The 17,539-nt window shown below is 45.2% G+C and overlaps 1 long non-coding RNA gene across 1 annotated transcript; it reads left to right on the forward strand.

Annotated features, from left to right (window-relative positions):
- Positions 1–2,425: 2,425 nt before the first annotated feature.
- On the forward strand, positions 2,426–17,192 carry LOC113259631 (uncharacterized). Its single transcript, XR_006410181.3, has 3 exons — positions 2,426–6,794; positions 9,654–9,784; positions 15,174–17,192. It is a non-coding gene; the product is annotated as an uncharacterized LOC113259631 (long non-coding RNA).
- Positions 17,193–17,539: the final 347 nt, after the last annotated feature.

The raw sequence follows: 17,539 nt of genomic DNA on the forward strand, positions 1-17,539 counted from the left end.
TGGGTGTGTTGACTCTGCGTTTCTTAAGAATTGTTGCAGTGGCTGGAGTGAGTGACAATGAGCTTGTTTTGAGCAATCTGGAATGGAACATTCTTGGAGAGCTCCTATGCATGTGTTAGGCAAGCCGCACACCCTGAGGGCACACTGGTGCCAAACATGCCAGGAAAGGCTCTAAAGAAACACAAAGTTTCTAGAAATGATGGCCCTAGTATTGACACTCATCTCCAGGGTGTAAATTAGAGACTTGATATTGTGAATGGAAATGAATAAGCACAGATTTGAAATGCTTATTTGAAAAGAAACAGCAATGTGGGGAAAAGCCAGCATCATTGGTTGGGCGGTGGTATGTGCCCCCCCACCATCCTTGCTAGGCCATTTCTGGTACCATGGAGAGTGTCGATGTCAGGTTTTAAAAAGAAAACCCTATCTCAAAACAACACTGAACCCATCTTCCGGTTATCCACTCTGAATAAACTGTCCGACCACAAATATTTAAGTTTGCTCTGCAGTTTGGATAATCATGCAAAAAAAAAAAAAAAAGAAGGTGAGTAGTATTGTCCAGGAAGACATGTGGCACACAGATGTGTGGTGCTGCCTGGGTGGGCCCACAGTGTTCCTTGATCTCATCATCCGATGTGTAGACTGAGAGAATCAACTTTGTCAGCATCAAAATGTAACTGGACCCCAGAAGACAGACTCACACGAGTCCAACTCATAAGAGAACAAAGTACAAAACCTAGAACATCAATTTAAATGTGTATTTACAATGAGGAGCTCATGTCCTGATCTTTACAAGAATCCTTACACCCTCTTTCTTCATACTGTCTCCTCCCCACTTCGGCTGGCCAGCCTCAGATCTCCATTTAACCGGCTCCTCCAGAAACCCTTCTCTCCTCATCCTGGCCTTCACTGGAGGTCCTTCCTGAATGTTCCCAGAATCACACGACTTCCCACATCAGAGTTGTATGGTGTTTTTCCCAATACCAGGAAATTCTCCACCTCTCCACACAGCAACGGGGTGTCCTACAAAGCAATTTGATTCTGACACTAACTTCCCAGAGTAAGTGTCAGACCCCACAGGTAAGAGCTCAGTTTCACCAGACCACCCCACGTCAGACATGGCCAAGTCCCCGGTTACCAACCGTACTTCCCACTGACTGGCTGGGAATCTGCGGTCCCCATGACCCCCCTCCTCAGGCTCAGTACCTCACTAGAATGACTCATAAAACTCAGGAAAGCATTTTACTTACTACTATGGGCTGTGATAGAGAATCCAAACTCAAGGATCGCTGAATGGAGAGATGCATAGGGCAGGGTTGGGATGGGACCAGGTGTGTGCACAGAGTTTCCGTGGCCCCTATGGGGACACCACCTTCCCAACAACAACTGGAAAGCTCTCTGAAACCCGTCGTGTAGGGGTTTCTATGAAGGTTTCATTAAGTAGGCATGATTGATAATATCATTGGCCATTAGTAATTAACTCCATCTCCAGCCTTCTGGAGATGGTAAGGGATTGGGGCTGAACGTGCCAGCCCTCTAATCATGCCTTGGTTTTTCTGGCAAGCGTCCTGAAGCTAGCTGAGGCCCCCCAACCACAGACACCTCGTTAGCATACAAAAGACACTCATCACTGCAGATTCTGAGACTTTTGGGAGCTGTGTGCCAGGAACCAAATATATATGTCTTATATTTATTTATATTTATTTAAACTTATTTGCATACATATCTTTTTTTTTTTTGAAGGGAGCAGTGGGGAGGGGCAGAGAGAAAAAGAGACTCTTTTTTTTTTTTTTAAAGATTTTATTTATTTATTTGACAGAGAGAGACAGCCAACAAGAGAGGGAACACAAGCAGGGGGAGTGGGAGAGGAAGAAGCAGGCTCCCAGTGGAAAAGCCTGATATGGGGCTCGATCCCACAACACCAGGATCACGCCCTGAGCCAAAGGCAGACGCCCAACCACTGTGCCACCCAGGCGCCCCGGAAAAAGAGACTCTTAAGCAGGCTCCACGCCCAGCACAGAGCCATTTGCGGGACTTGATCTCACAACCCTGAGATCACGACCTGATCCCACAGCGGAGCCTGCTTCTCCCTCTGCCCCTCTCCCACCTCACGCTCCTTCTCTCTTTCTCCCTCAAATAAAATCTTTTTAAAAATTTTTTTTAAATAATTCTGCTCTTGAGTTACCGGAACCTTTACTAAAATAACAAAACAGTAGATTAGAGACTTCCTACTGCTTCTTTTTCTACCAGACAGATTTGGGAGAGGTGAGCTGGGAGAGGAGTTGAGTCTGGGAAGGTATGCAGCCCAGCGTGAATGCAGCACGTCCTCCTCCTGCTTCTGTGCACCTGCTGGGGGGTGGGGGTGGGAGGGGAGGGTTCCTGGCTCCTGGAAAGACTCTTTTCTCTAAGAAGCAAGGAAGTAAAAGGTTAACATGCCAACTTAAGTGGCCACTTCTGCCTCATTAATATAAAAGAAAAATGGTTTTATGTTTCTGATTTCTCCCTCCAAAAGCATCTTTCCCAATGCAAACTCGATCGATTTCAGGAAGCTAGAATGATTCAGCGGCAGCTAACAGAGTGTGTGAGAAAGACATGAGCAAAGATCAAATCAATGTCACGCAAGGGGTGATGACCTTGTTTCGTCCATAAGTGGTAGGAAATATAAACCTACTTCTCTCTTCTGTGAAGTAAATCGAATAAATTGAATAAAGTCATTTCAATCTATTTTAATAAGTTTGCACACCGAGTCAGTGCTGGGCAGAGGCCTCACGCTGAGGGCAGGCGGGGGCAGCACCAGGCGCTAAGGCCTCCCACGCCCGTCAGCCCCCCTCAGCCGCTGCTCCTTCTGGGCGGCCTGCCTCTGCAAAGGGTGCCCTGGTCCATCCGCGAGCCAAACCAACCAAGAGGCCAACATCTTGGATACTGATGCCTCCCAAAGGAGCTTATCCCACTAAAAATAGGGCCTACGGAAACCACAGCAAGCCCTTGATACTCACGAGGGACCATGGAGCGGCATTCGAGAATCCCTGAATTCTGAACTCTCTCTGTCCCCAGCAGCTGGCTTCATTCGCAGGCCACTGTCACAGAGACATCGGATTTCATGCCCTCACACGCATTCGGTGCCGTATCCCAGCGGAACTCTCGGCCTGTTTCCCTGCGGTGACGTCACAATTTGTTTTTTCTTCTCTTGCCTTTCCCGTTTCATAGTCCAGGTGAAGATTTTCTGTCACTAGGTTTTCTGGTTCATTTTGTCTTGGTCGCCCCGACAATTTTCATGAAGCGAGTGTCCTCGCTGATTTAGGACAGAGTCTCCCAACCTGTTTTTATTTATTGTTTTATGACTGAGACTCCGTCAGAAGTCATCTGAACAAACAGGTCCTAGTGCCACGTACTTTCAACAAGAAATTTCAATACAGAGCCATTTGTCAGTTTCTGATGGTTTTCCATGAAGCTATCCTTCGGAGGGATCAGAAAAATATTCGCTGATCGCAGTATCATCTGTGATCAAGGAACTTTGAACATAGGCCATTCTTACCCCGATTCTCCTCACATCGAGAAACACCTAGAACTGTGCCCAGCAGTCGGTAACGGTCAGCAATCAAGTATCAGCGGCATCCCCCGATCGTGTTGGAGCCACGGGTCTGTGCCTTCTCATTCAACCCTGTGGGAGAAGCCCGTGTCCCCGGCAGAGTCACGGAGGTCACCCGGGCAAGAGTTCAAGGGTCAGAGACAGGGTCTCATGATCCTCAGATCTGCTCCTTAACTACAGCAAAATGTTTATTTGAACTGCTTGCCCGTGTTTATTTATTCCTGCCCCTGATTGTGGCACTGATGGGAAAGAAGCTCTTGTGGAAATGGCAAGCACAGAGTTGGCCATGACCGTGCAAGGGGGCCAGGCTGGTCTGCACAGGTGCTCGGGTGACAGCATCATTACAGTGGGGAGACGAGAGCTCAAGAGCGTTAGACGCGGGAACGTCAAACATCAGGTCAGGAAACTGTCTCCGTAAAAGGTCAGATGGTGAATGTAGTTGACCCTTGAACAACATGAGTGTGAACTGCACGGGTTCACTGAAACGCAGATTTTTTTCCCGTAAAACAGTATGGTACTATAAACGTATTTCTCTTCCTTATGATTTTCTTTTTTTTTTTTAAAGATTTTATTTATTTATTTATTTGACAGAGATAGAGACAGCCAGCGAGAGAGGGAACACAAGCAGGGGGAGTGGGAGAGGAAGAAGCAGGCTCCCAGCGGAGGACCCTGATGCGGGGCTCGATCCCAGAACGCTGGGATCACGCCCTGAGCCGAAGGCAGACGCTTAACGACTGGGCCGCCCAGGTGCCCCTTCCTTATGATTTTCTTGACCGTGTTTTCCTGTAGGGAACTTGATGGTAAGACTGCAGTATCCGATACATTAACATACAAAATATGTGTTAATCCCGTTTCCATTATCAGTAAGGCTTTCTGTCAAAAGTAGGCTATTAGTTGGAGTGCCTGGGCAGCTCAGTCAGTTAAGTGTCCAACTGTTGATTTTGGTTCAGGTCATGATCTCAGGGTCATGAGTTGAAGCCCTGCATCAGGCTCCGTGCTCAATGCCGAGTCTGCTCGAGGTTCTCTCTCTCCCTCTGCCCCTCCCGCTCATGCTCCCGCTCTTTCTCTCAAATAAATAAATTAAATCCTTTTTTTTTTAAGTAGACTGTTAGTCATCAAGATTTGGGAGGTCAAAAGTTATATGCAGATCTGTGATTGTGTGGGGTGTGAGGTTAGAGCCCCCACCCCCCACATGGTTCCAGTGTCAACTGTATTTTAGGTTTTCGGGCCATAAATCCCTGTTGCAGCCACTCAGCTTTGCTTCTGCAGAGCGACGGCCACTTAGCATACGAACAGAAATGTATGCTTGTGTTCCATTAAAAACTGAAATACAGGCAGTGGGTCCCTCTCACAGTAACTGAAAAACTTCTTTACAGATTCAAATATGAAGACACATTAAAAGAAAACATTAATTTTTTTTCAAAATTGTGTTATCTGAATACTTTGGGTGTCAGGGTCACAAAAATAATGACAAGATTGCTCTGCTCAAACTTCCGACAAACTAGCAGAGGACACAGATACGTAACAACATAGCAGTAGGATTGACGCTCTCACAGAAGTTGTGCCAGGTCAGGGTCCGGCGGGGAAAAGGATGAAAGGACGCTTCCCAGGCTCAGACTGAAAAAGAACGGGAGCGCGCAGGCAGGTGGCCACCAGCGGGGAGAGGAGGCTGGGCCCCAGCAGCGTCAGATCGCAGTCACCTTCTGCGTGGGTCTCGGAGCCCGAGCGATGGAGGGAGACGCGGCCAGGGAAGCAGGGGTGAAACTGATCCATATGAACCCACTAGGAAGTTCCTACTCCACTCGTGGACGATGGGACACCATTGAGGGAGTTTAAGAAAGGAAAGGACTTTATCCAGTCGGTATTTTAGAAAATGCATTCCATTGGGTATGGGACTGGCAAAAAGAGAGCATTTGAAGGCTTTCTCCAGAGTGGGATGAGACGAGCTTGGGGCCAGAACCAAGGCATGGCAGTGGCCACGAAGAGGAGGCATCCGATATGAATTTAGGACTCAAAATCAATGCCTATTCGATCCAGGAGCAGAAATAGGACATGAGCAGAAAACTGAACAAATCCAAAAAAGTCTGGAGCTCAGTTAATAGCATTGTACCAACGTTCATTTCTTAGCTTAAATAAATCGTGCTGTGATTTAGGCAAGATGCTAAAATTAGGAGAAGTTGTATAAATACAGAGGAATGCTGTCTACATCTTTGCAACTTTTCTGTAAATCTAAAATTACTCCAAAATAAAAAGACTAAAAATTTTTAAGAAGTATAGCATTTGGTCATCGGCTGGATGGGACAAATGAGTCAGACAGAGAGGGTGGACCTGGGCTTCTCCCGGATGGCTGTGGGGCTGGTGAGGAGAACACAGGAGGGGGGCCACATCCGTCCTGGAGTGTGTTTTATTGTAACCTTTGTGCTACAAATAAGTCGTTTTTGATCAGAGATGCTTCAAAATAATAATTTTACGTGACACCTTAGATTGGTAAAGAAATGACCAAAGGTAATCTACGCTATGTCAACCTTCGTGCCCAAGATGAGAGGTGCATCTCTGGCTGTTTGTGACTGGGTATTTTAGCCTGAACTTTCTCCTTCCAAATCAGTAATCTGATCAGAAGCGAACGTGTAATTGGGTAACAAAGGAGAAGCCATGGCTCAAGGCCAAGCGGTGAGTGTTGATTCCCAGGGGGTCAATTCAAAAGAAGAATTGTGAAAAAGCAAACACCCAACTCCCCAGGGGAATTACGTTTCTGACACATAAGGAAAAAGATTAGGAGCCTGGGGAGGGGAGGTCAGAAAACAAAAGAGCGCTTCTCACTTGGTTTTTCAGAGCAGAGTCAATCCAGATTATCCAACATGGGGAAAATGTGGCAAAAAGAATATAGTCTTGACCCCTCAGTGATTCTTGCAATTTCTTAATGTTAGAGGCAACTTTGGGAACTAATGTGGCGTCTGAAGAAATATTTATATAAGTTTATCTGCCCATTTTTTCACTTCATTTTCTTTTCCTTCTAGTAACTTCACATGATCTGAAAATTAATATTCACAGGACAAGAGAGCATATCTAATATGCTTCCCTTGTTATAAAATGACGTCACACTCGCTTGTGCTTCTATCCACTGTCCGTTGACCCTTCCATCTCTACGCCTGGCAGAGTTTGGTGGCTGGAATGACACCAGAAGCAATGCTGGCTTATTGGAGTGGTGAGATTTGGGATGATTTTTTTTCTTCCTTGTTCTTTTCTGTAGTACTTGAATTTTTTATGACAAAAAGGCATCATTTTCAGAGAAAAAACACTATTACTTAAAAGAGAGAAGGCCAACAGAAATCTATAGACCAGCCTTACTTGTGAACTGTGTTGGGGGTTCTTCATGGGGTTTATATGGACAGAACGGCCGTGCTATGGTGCCCACATGGGGAGAGTCTTAAGGTAGAAAACCTGACGGTGCTCCAGGATGTTCAGTGTGCTCTATTAAAGCTGAAAGTCCATCTGTTGGCCTGAAGGTGTCCAAATCGGTCTGTGTAGTGAGTTAACTGTTGCCAGGGCGTCTGTCCCAGATGGAGGTGGGGAGGGTCGCCATGCAGACCAGCCACCTGGGGGCTTCCTGGGGGAGCCCTCTTCGATGGGGCAATTCTCTGTAGACTTTCAGGCCACAAAATCTCCTTCAACTGTTGAATATTTTTTTCCCAGCTATCTTAAAACATCTCTGCATTAATACTCATTTACTATTCTTATTAGTAGCTTCTCTTGCTACATCCTACTATATGTGCATAAGCTATGTTGTTTGCCTATGGTCCAGAAAACTGAATCCCTACCTAGATATTACAACTGAAATATGAGCATTTTATTTTTAAATTCTTAAAAACATTTTATTTATTCATTTGACAGAGAGAGAGACAGAGCACAAGCAGGGGGAGTGGCAGGCAGAGGGAGAGGGAGAAGCAGGCTCCCTGCTGAACAGAGATCCCGGCATGGGACTCGATCCCAGGGCCCTGGGATCATGACCTGAGCTGAAGGCAGACACTTAACTGACTGAGCCACCCAGGCACCCCAAATCTGAGCATTTTAAATAAAGAACTGTAAAGACATTTTCAACAGTATATTAAAAGAACTGCCCACTACAACCAAGTAAGTTGTAAGCATTTCACAATATAGGCAAACAAAATAATCTCATTTGATGGCAAAATGACATTTGGTAAAAGTAAACATTTATTCTTATCGAAAAACAGATGCTTAAAAAGCTAGAAATTGAAGGATGTTTCTAAGCTTGGTAAAGAAAATGACTCATTGGTGGAACCTGAAGGTGTGCTCATTAAATTCAACCCTCATTACAGTAAGACTCATCATAGCGACCGTGATCTGCTTGGCCCATCACCTCTTCTCCCTCTTTGGCTGACAGACCATGCTTTTGTTCGGTTTTTTCCTCCTTTCCTATTCGGCCACATACCACAGGGAAAGGTGACCAAACCCACCGCAGAGTAATAAAAACATATATCCAGACAAAATCTTGTACAGGAATGTTTAGGGAAGCTTTATGCATAAGAGCAAAAAGGTAGAAACAATCCAATGTCCATCAACTGATAAATAGATAAGTAATGTGATGTATTCATAGACCGGAAGATTATTTGTCCATAAAAAGGAACGAAGTGTTGGTAGGTGTTACAACGTGGATGAACCTTAGAAACAATCAGAGTGAAAGAAGCCAGACACGAAAGCCCACATATTGTAGGATTCCTTTTACACGAGCTGCCCCGAAGAGGCAATTCTATAGAGACGGGAAGAAGAGTGGTGGTTGCCAAGGGCTGGGGGTAGAGGGAATGGGGAGCCACTGCCAATGGGTACAGACTTTCTTTGAGGGGTGATGGAAATATCCTAAAGTTGGTTTTGGTGATAAAGGCACAACTGCATGGATTCACGTAAAGTTGTTGAATTATACAATGTAATGGGTGAACTGCTTGATACGTGGATTAAATCTCAAAGCTGCTACCAAAAAAAAAAAAAAAAAGAAGTGGAAGATGGAGAAGTAGAGAGAACAAATATGCCCTTGGTCTTTTGAAGGACCTGATGGGCCCTTGGTGATAGGGGGGAGATAAAGGGTCGAGGTAAGGCATTTGTTTTAAGATAGAATCACGACTGCAGGGCAGGAGCCAGGGCATAGAGAGAAGCTGAAAGGACAGAATTGTGACTGAATGTTCTAGAAGAGAGACGATCTGATTGCAGAATGAGGACTAGCCTCAAGCAAGAAGGCTGCAAGGGGCCTCCAATTGGACGGCTCCTGTGATCTTGCCTCCTTCTAAGAAAAGCCGTGTGTCTTGGGAATGAGGCCAATCCTGCTTCCCAAGTGGGGGCAGACGCAGGCAGAGTCCGTGCCCGAGGCTGCACCTGCTCAGAGGACACTCCGCGGGAGGCTCAGAGGCCACACTGACTGGGAGAGACAGGTCCCCAGTGAGAAATCCTACGGAAAGCCTGAGAACGGGGCCTGTGCCTTCGAGCAGAGCTCCTGCCAGGAGCCTCCCCCACACTGTATTCCTCACCAGGAAAGAGGAAGGAAAGCATGGAATGGGGCTTCGGACCCAGGTTCTAGCTCAGTTCTGTAGGGTATCTGTGATAGGTAGCGACCACTAAATAGATGGTCAGATGAGGAAGAACAATTAGCAAATCGGTCAGTTGCATTTTATATATGTTTCTGGTCTCATGGATAACTATTCGGATGTGGTCTTTTGCTTTCATCAAATATCAGAAATATCAAGTGAGTCTGGACTTCTGCTATAAATTGGAACAGTTTTCATTTTTGCAGTAAACAATTCTGTTTAAAATAATTTCTTAACAATTAACTCCAATAATACACATTCAAAAGAAATAGAAATCACAACCTCCGGATGCTCTTTCCTGCAGTAAGTTGGAATTCAGGGTTAAAACTGGGGACACCCAATGGTTGAAGTCAGAAGAGCATGTCTTTACCCATTAGGGATTCAATAAATATACCTTGACTTTAATTAACTGGGTTTGAGAAAGAAAACGTGGTCTACACACACTTGCCAATGTTCTCTCGTTCAACCAGGTGGCTGGAGTTTCTACTTTAATAAGGCAATGTCACTATCCTGCCTACACACTTACAAAGCCCGGATGGATGCACATGGCAAAAGGTCTTCCCCAACTTAACTCTTGATTCAGGATGTTCACATCAGTGAAGTAAGTCTTTTGAACCACTTTTAATGAGTTGGAAAACAATGAGTTCATAAGTAATCAGGGAAGAAATTATTGCTAGCTCAACAATCTCAATCTCTTTCCCAGGATGAAAGAGTGGGCTCATACCAGAGTAGTGGCAGAAATGTTTGGATTCGTAGAGAAGGAACAAACCAGGAGGTCACCCAGGTTGTCGTGGGACATTAAGTGGCTGAAGAAGGGGGGGGAAGAGGATGGAGAGGAAGTAAAGAGGGGACCACAGAGGCCAAAGCACACATCTCCACACCACCATGTCCTGGTCCTCTGTCTGTGTTCCCATTTAACCTTCTCAACAATGCATACATAGGACTTCCATTTTACAAATGAAAAGAAATGATTTCACAGAGATGAGTAATTTACCCCAGGTCATCCTATGTGGAACCCATTTGGAAAAAAAAAAATGGCAGAACTTGGTGACCAAATAGACATAAGCAAGAAAGATGGCCCCTGAGGTTCAGGTATAGATACCACTGACAAAACCCAGAAAGGTGAGGAGGCCAAGACAGCACCTCATCCGTTACTGAATATGAACCAAACTCCTCCATAAAATATCCAGGTTCTAGAAGATCCATTGAAGCCCCCTTTCCAGGTCCACCCCCTTCTAATGCTCCCACACACAATAGGCTCCAGACCAACTTGCCCCTTCAGCTCAACCAGGCTTGGGTTCTCCCCTGTCTCTGAAATGTCGCAACACTTCACACTTCTCTCCTGAACCACACCACATTCAGTCTGGTAACATGGCTCTTCGCCTCCCGCACAAGGTAGTGACCACATGAAGAAGAGGTACTGAACCTTAATAACCTTGATTACCACCCCCTCTTCACTCAGAGCCTAGAACTATCCCTGGTATACAGTAGGTGCTTCATGTTTCATGAGTGAGGCTGTGGATGCATGAATTGGGTTTAGTGCCCTGACATGACGGCTATATATCTACACCATTTAGCAAAGATAAATGAGAAAGTAGATTTTGAAAAAACATGAATGGGGATTATACACTTTCCATGATCTAAGCGTGTAATCCCATTCAAATTAAAAAGCTCTTCCATGTATGTTTAATGGAACCTTCCTAGTTAGCAGGGTAAGAACTCTGCGTTTGGGTTCGGAGGCGGGGTGGCGGTACTGGAAAGTCGCGGGCCTGGCTCCTAGCCCAGGGTTGCCCTGCACCAGCTGTGAAGCCGGACCAGCGCTGGGTGGTATCCACCTGGGGGAGCATGGAAGGATACCATGAGAACATGTATACAAATAATTTAGCGCAATGTCCACCCACAAGAAGTGCTTATGTGAAACTGATGGTGGTCCGCGCGGCAGTAGTCACCTGACGTTTGCCGGTCTTAGCTTAGGCAGGATACCCGCTCTGTGCCTGAGCTCTTCCATCTATAAAATAAGGACAGTGATACCCGCCACATCTTCATTATGTTAAGAAAATACGAGATTTCGTAAATCTTCAAGGCAGTTGTGAAAGGAAGTCTGTTCTATGGTCTCAGAAAAAAAAAAAAAAATGCAATGCACGGCGCGCCCTGATGGAAACATTCTGGAACCACACGTTTACAGGGAGAAGAGCTCACGCCTTAGTGCTCCCTTACCTCCAGCAAGGATCTGTTCAAGGGACTGGGGCCACGAGGGTGGTCCTGTCTAAGCCAGCAGCAAGGAACGCTCCACCGGCCCCCCACCGCCACTGCAGATTTGTCCCGGAAAAATCTCAGGGACAGTCCCCCTTTCTTACTTGCACCCTAGATTCAGGAGAAAGTGGCCGGACCCCACTGCCAAAGCCACGTGCCAACTCACAAATCAAAGATGTTTCAATGTCTGTGCAAACTCCCTGTTGGCTCATGCATCCCATGAAGTGAAACTTATTTTGCTTTCTCGACTACAAAATGTCTCCACCTCAGCCCTATTGACATTTGAGGCTAGATAATTCTCTGTTGTGGGGGCTGTCCTATGCATTGCAGAATGTTTGGTGGCATCCCTGGCCTCTACCCACTAGATGACAGCAGCAGTCCCCTCCCTGCCACTCCCAGTTGTAACAACCCAAAATGTCTCTGGACATTGCCCAATGTCCTCGGGGAAGCAACGTCACCCCCACTGAGAACCCCTAGCCTACCATATCTCAGCTACAGTATTGTTTGCTGAGATTATGTCCTTTCATTAGAAAATCTGCCTTTCAAATTCCCCACGTATCTACACCAAAGAGTTTTTACCTAAATGCGTGTCTGCAAACTGTTTTCTTGTCTGGCTAAAATTACCTGGTAACAGCAGTGCAATTCCTATGAGAAGATGCGCTCTGGAATGACCGTTTTTGGAGACAGCCCCAGGTTATTCTGTTGTGAATTGTAAACAGCTCTGAGCCGCAGGAGAGATGGCTTCTGAGAGAGGTAGAACACACGATTAAGGTAATTCCAGAGAATCTTGAACTCCACATGCTGCCCTCTGCCTAGGGATAAATAGGGACTGTACTTGAGTAGCCACGGTTCCTTTCTAGAACCCATCAAGAATGCTTGAATTCACTTGAAATGAAAACCCAATTCCTCAGAAGCAAAATAATCAAATCTAGGTTTCTGCTTTCCCCACCAAAGTTTTCAGTTTCTCAACCCCGGGAAGCTTTGAACTGCTATGAAGATTTTCTGCAAGGAGTAAATGATGGTGTCCATTGCTTGTGTACTTAAAAATATGCCATCAGATACTTAAGTATTTCTATACTACGTCATGTTCTGGGTACAAGATAATGTGTCGAGTATAAGATGGATCTGCGTGACTTCCTCCTACACTATGTTCACGATACCAACTAGATCACAGATTCTGTTTGAAAAGCACACCGTAGTTTAGACTCTTGGCAAATACCCCCAGAATTTAGTTTCCTCTTGTCACTACCTCTTCTTTTTTTTTTTTTTTTTTTTTTAAGATTTTACTTATTTATGTGACAGAGAGACAGCCAGCGAGAGAGGGAACACAGCAGGGGGAGTGGGAGAGGAAGAAGCAGGCTCCCAGCGGAGGAGCCCGATGTGGGACTCGATCCCGGTACGCCGGGATCACGCCCTGAGCCGAAGGCAGACGCTTTAACGACTGCGCTACCCAGGCGCCCCGTCACTACTTCTTCTTAAAGAGCGGTGTCTTCCCCTCCTGGTGAAATGGGGAAATAAAGCCTCAGTTTGCTGGAATAAGCAATGCTTCCCCGGCAAAGATTTGTTTGGTGTGTAATCAGAAGATGATTAGTAAAGTGGAGTTTACCATTTGTACTTTTAACTGAGGCAAAATCAGCTATTTACACTTGGCTATGAACCATGAAGACAACACAGACACACACACAGGAGAGCGGGCACTTTCATCGGCCCCTTCGCTCAGAAGATGTGCGTACATTCTGGAGCCAGCCTGAGGCGTCAGCCGTGAGGCTGCCATTCCTTTGGTCCGTCTTATTTCTGGTCTCGCGAGTATGATTCCATTGTATTCTGTGTATACAGCGCAGCCCTAAAAAACACAAATCAGCTACCGCCGCTGGTCCTCAGCCTGAGAAATAGTCATTTGTTTCAGCCCGGGAAGAAAAACGGATTATGTTGGATTTATTGAGAAATATATTGGTCTCCAAAGTGGCCATCATTTTCTAAGGGATTTTTAAGAGTAACATTATTGATACACTGATTTTTGCGACGTTCTCTGGTCTGGGAATTGAAGCAGGTTTAAGTGACGATGCTTCGGTTGTTCCCCTATTCCCAGGCAGACAATGTCACCCTTGGCTGCCTCCTTAAGAGACGCCCAGTAGGCTTCTTACTGGGCCATATGCGCGTTCACCCCATTCGTCTTCTGTGTTGAGAGACTCTAAGCATTTCTTTTGATTTCTTCTCCCTCTGGAGTCCATGAAAAGGAGAACTGCCCCCACACCCATGTTCTGTATTTCCTCTAACCTAACAGCTTGTTGTAACAGCCACTCCCTTCCTCCTCTCCTCCTCCTCGCGTTACACCATCTCCTGTCAGCTTTTTATTTTTTTCCTTCTTATTTATTTCCTTAATTCAACTTTAACCTGCGGTCCTCCGGGTACTTTGCAGGCTCTCAGGATGCAGAGGAGATCCGTTTGCAGCCTGAAGCCCAAGGACAGTACATAAGATGCACAAATCCATAGAATCCAAGGTCAAAGATAGACATTCTAGAACTTTCCTTGCCAAAAAAAGACAATGACATAAATGGAATGGATGCCGGCGTAAAATTCACCACCGTATAAAGCATTTAAAGATGTTCACAGATATTGGGTATTTCTTAATTTTGACTTGACATCAAATTAGTGCAGTAACAGATTTTCTTTCTGATATGAGGCATACTGTTCCAGCCAGAATCATGGAAATTTGCAAGACACAAATGAATGTTAAAAGAAAATTCATCAATTAGAAATATAAGAAATCCTTTCTGAGAGAAAAATATCTCAGTAGTATGTTCAAACTTGTCACCTACTAGGCACTTAAAAAAATGTATCTTGAGGGATGCCTGGGGGCTCAGTCGGTTGAGCACCCGACCCGTGATTTCAGCTCAAGTCATGATCTCAGGGTCATGAGATCGAGCCCCGTGTCAAGCCCTGTGTCAGGCTCTGTGCTCAGCACTGAGTCTGCTTGAGATTCTCTCTCTCCTTCACTCCCTGCCGCTTTCCCTCTCCCCACCACACACAGTAAATAGAAAGATAGATTGATAGATGATAGATAGATGATAGATAGATAGATAAAATCTTTGCAAAAATGTATCTTGAATGAAGGGTGAGTACATTTTCCCCTGAATATGAAAATAAATATCTGTGTATCTTAAGTCTTGTCCTTCTATCCTTGAGGCTCGTTCTAACTTAGGCGGGCTACAAATAGAATAAAATGCATGAGCTCTAAGGCCCAGCTCTCAACCTACAAGACACAGATGTAACAGAACAAGAAATGTGTTCGCTTCACTCTGAGGAAGGAGGCATAGAGATCTTCATTTGTATAGTTCTTTTGGTCATTGCTATTAATGGAAAGATCTAAACATACCTTTGTGAGTGAATCCCTTGTTTATTTTTTTTAAATTTTTTTAAAGATTTTTATTTATTTGAGACAGAAAGAGAGAGAGAGCACAAGCAGGGAGGAAGGGTGAGGGAGAGGGAGAAGCAGACTCTCCGCTGAGCAGGGAGCCTGACGTGGGGCTCAATCTTGGGACCCTGAGATCATGACCTGAGCCGAAGGCAGCCGTTCAACCAACTGAGCCACCCAGGTGCCCTGAATCCCTTGGTTAAAGAAAGAACACAATGTCTTATTAGAGTTAATCATAATCGTAATCACTTATCGAGGACTTATGTGCCAGGCACTGTGCTAACAATTTCACACAAATGATCTCATTTTCCTTCTCTTTCAGAGCTCTCAGGGAGAGTTTACTTCATCTGACCCAGGAAGAGAGAGACCCTTGAAGACATTGCTCTAGGTCACCCAGGTAGGAAGTGGCTTCGCCTGCCTCCTTGGAGGCTGAGCTCTGGGTCTGAACCCCCTTGCTGTGCAGCACGTCATTCGGGGACAGGGACCATCAAGACAGAGACGGTTCCACCTGCATCTTTACCGTCCAAACAAACGCACCGCATGGGTAGAGAAGAGCTGATGTTGCAGGATTATTTACTCACCCAATCCATCAAGCGAGTCAATTGACTAATTTGGATTTTCGAAAACACATCAAAATCAAACATTCTGACTCCCCGTGGGTTCACGAAAGCAAATACGTGGTGTCATTGGAAAAATCGGGGACCTAGTGAAATGTGATTGAAGACTGTTTCATAAATACACGGGCTGATTTTGTCAAAAATGTCAATTCCCTAGTTTTTAATCTAAGGTCAGTATCGTCCCTTCACAGTGGGAAAAATACAATGCTCTTTTCCTCCAAGTAGTGGGCAGTTTTATTAGCTGCTATTTTGTTTATCCCATATTGTGATGGTTCTCACTAATGTTTTATCACGTCCCATAAGAAATCGATCATTTGCCTTAAAAGATAAAATATAAGGTAATACGGTTTTTAAAATAACTGAAACATGTTGCTAATTCCACTATTTTAACGGTAACACGGCTACCTAAACAACAGATACTGATATTCTTGTTATCAGTGTCTTTTACATCCTGTAGGAAATTAGTCACAAATAGAATAAGATAGAACTATTTGTTTTTAAAAGCCCTGCCCTTCACTGTCAGGGTAATATTTGAAGAACGTTGTGCAAGAGGAACTATGGATTCGTGGGGATAAAGGAAACACAGAGTAAAGAAAATCTATAGTTTGCAAAACCAATAGAGTTTGCCGCACGTCGTGGTGCACCTGCCCAAAGCTGCCCGGTTACTTTCCCCTGATTTAGTGAACAGTGAACACATCGAATGTACTCTGGAACGTGTTTTTCAGGAAAAGAAAGCAGGCTCTGCCTGCACAGTGGGTGATTGTCAAGCTGCTAGGGGCCAGCTTGTTCCGAGACTAGACCGCGGGGACCGGGTCCCTCAGTCATGCACTGAGAGACTGATCCACACGTGGAACAGTGAGGCTTCCATCAGGATGTGGACAAGTCACAAAGACAGTGCCAGATAGAAGGCAAAGAGGGGAGAAATCGGGTGCAGGGTGGAAGGGGTCTTGGGAGTTGGGCAAGGATTAAAAAACTCACCCTCCAACCTCAAGGGTCAAATTTCAGTCTTTCAGACAAACTGGTGAGGAGAGAAGGAGGCCAAAAGGAAAAAAAGAAAATAGAAAATTTTCCATAACTTTGTGTCCCTAAAGTAGAGCGCTATTCATTTCGAATCTATCTGCAGTTAGAAAGAAAGTAACCTCGTTTCCCCGGGACGCTTCGGGGTCATTGTTTGATGTGCCCCTAGAACTTACTTGACAATGACTCACTGCTGATATATTTATGCTAGAACTTGGCATGCATTAAGTCTTGAAAGGAAGCATAGGAAATGTTGAAGAAAAGAAAGGAAAATTGTCAGCTGTTGGAATGGAGAAAAAGACGGAATTTTGGCTATCTTAAGTTCTAATTTTAAAAAGTCATGATTGTGAAATATATTTCTTCTGTGGTCTAACTTTTTAAGTGTTTTGCCACATAGTGAGGATCCTACCGCTCCACACACTAGCAAGAGAGGGGGGAAAGGGGCTGTGAGCACCTGCTATGAGCACCTGCTGTTTGCACAGCCCCTCACCTTGCGCGCGGGCTCTCCTTTGAAGGGGATTCTTTAAGTAGGATTTTTGGCTGGCGCTATTTGGTACAAATATGAGAGGAAAATTTTCCTCTCAAATATGAGGGGGGAAAGTCTGCCTTACAGAACAGTGTGCCCCGATGGCAATGAATGTGCTGTCAATTTCCACAAAGGCCTCTTTGTGACAGGTCTGACCCAATAAATGCCATCACAGCAAAAGCTGTGCCTTTCTTTGTTGATGGATGTGAAATCCTACAACGCCCAGCTCCATCCTCCTCCTGCTTTCTTGTTTGTAATACTGGTTTGCGCTCCCAAAAGTTTAAAGCTGTGCCGTGGCCTGGGAGCTCCTAAGATAGGAGATGCAGTGAACAGTAACTCCCGCATGCTTCCCTTGGAACAGGTTTGCCAACTTCTTGACTGCTCCCCTGACCGCTAGTAACATAAATACCACCCACCTAATGGCGAAAAGCCACAGCTGCAAAATATATATCCTGTCAGGTGTAAGGTTTCTGCCAAGATCAATGAGAAGAGCTTGAAGGTCGTGTAATTCCCACGTGGAGTTCATGA

The sequence above is a fragment of the Ursus arctos genome, unplaced genomic scaffold (genome assembly GCF_023065955.2).
Source record: "Ursus arctos isolate Adak ecotype North America unplaced genomic scaffold, UrsArc2.0 scaffold_13, whole genome shotgun sequence".
NCBI lineage: Eukaryota > Metazoa > Chordata > Mammalia > Carnivora > Ursidae > Ursus > Ursus arctos.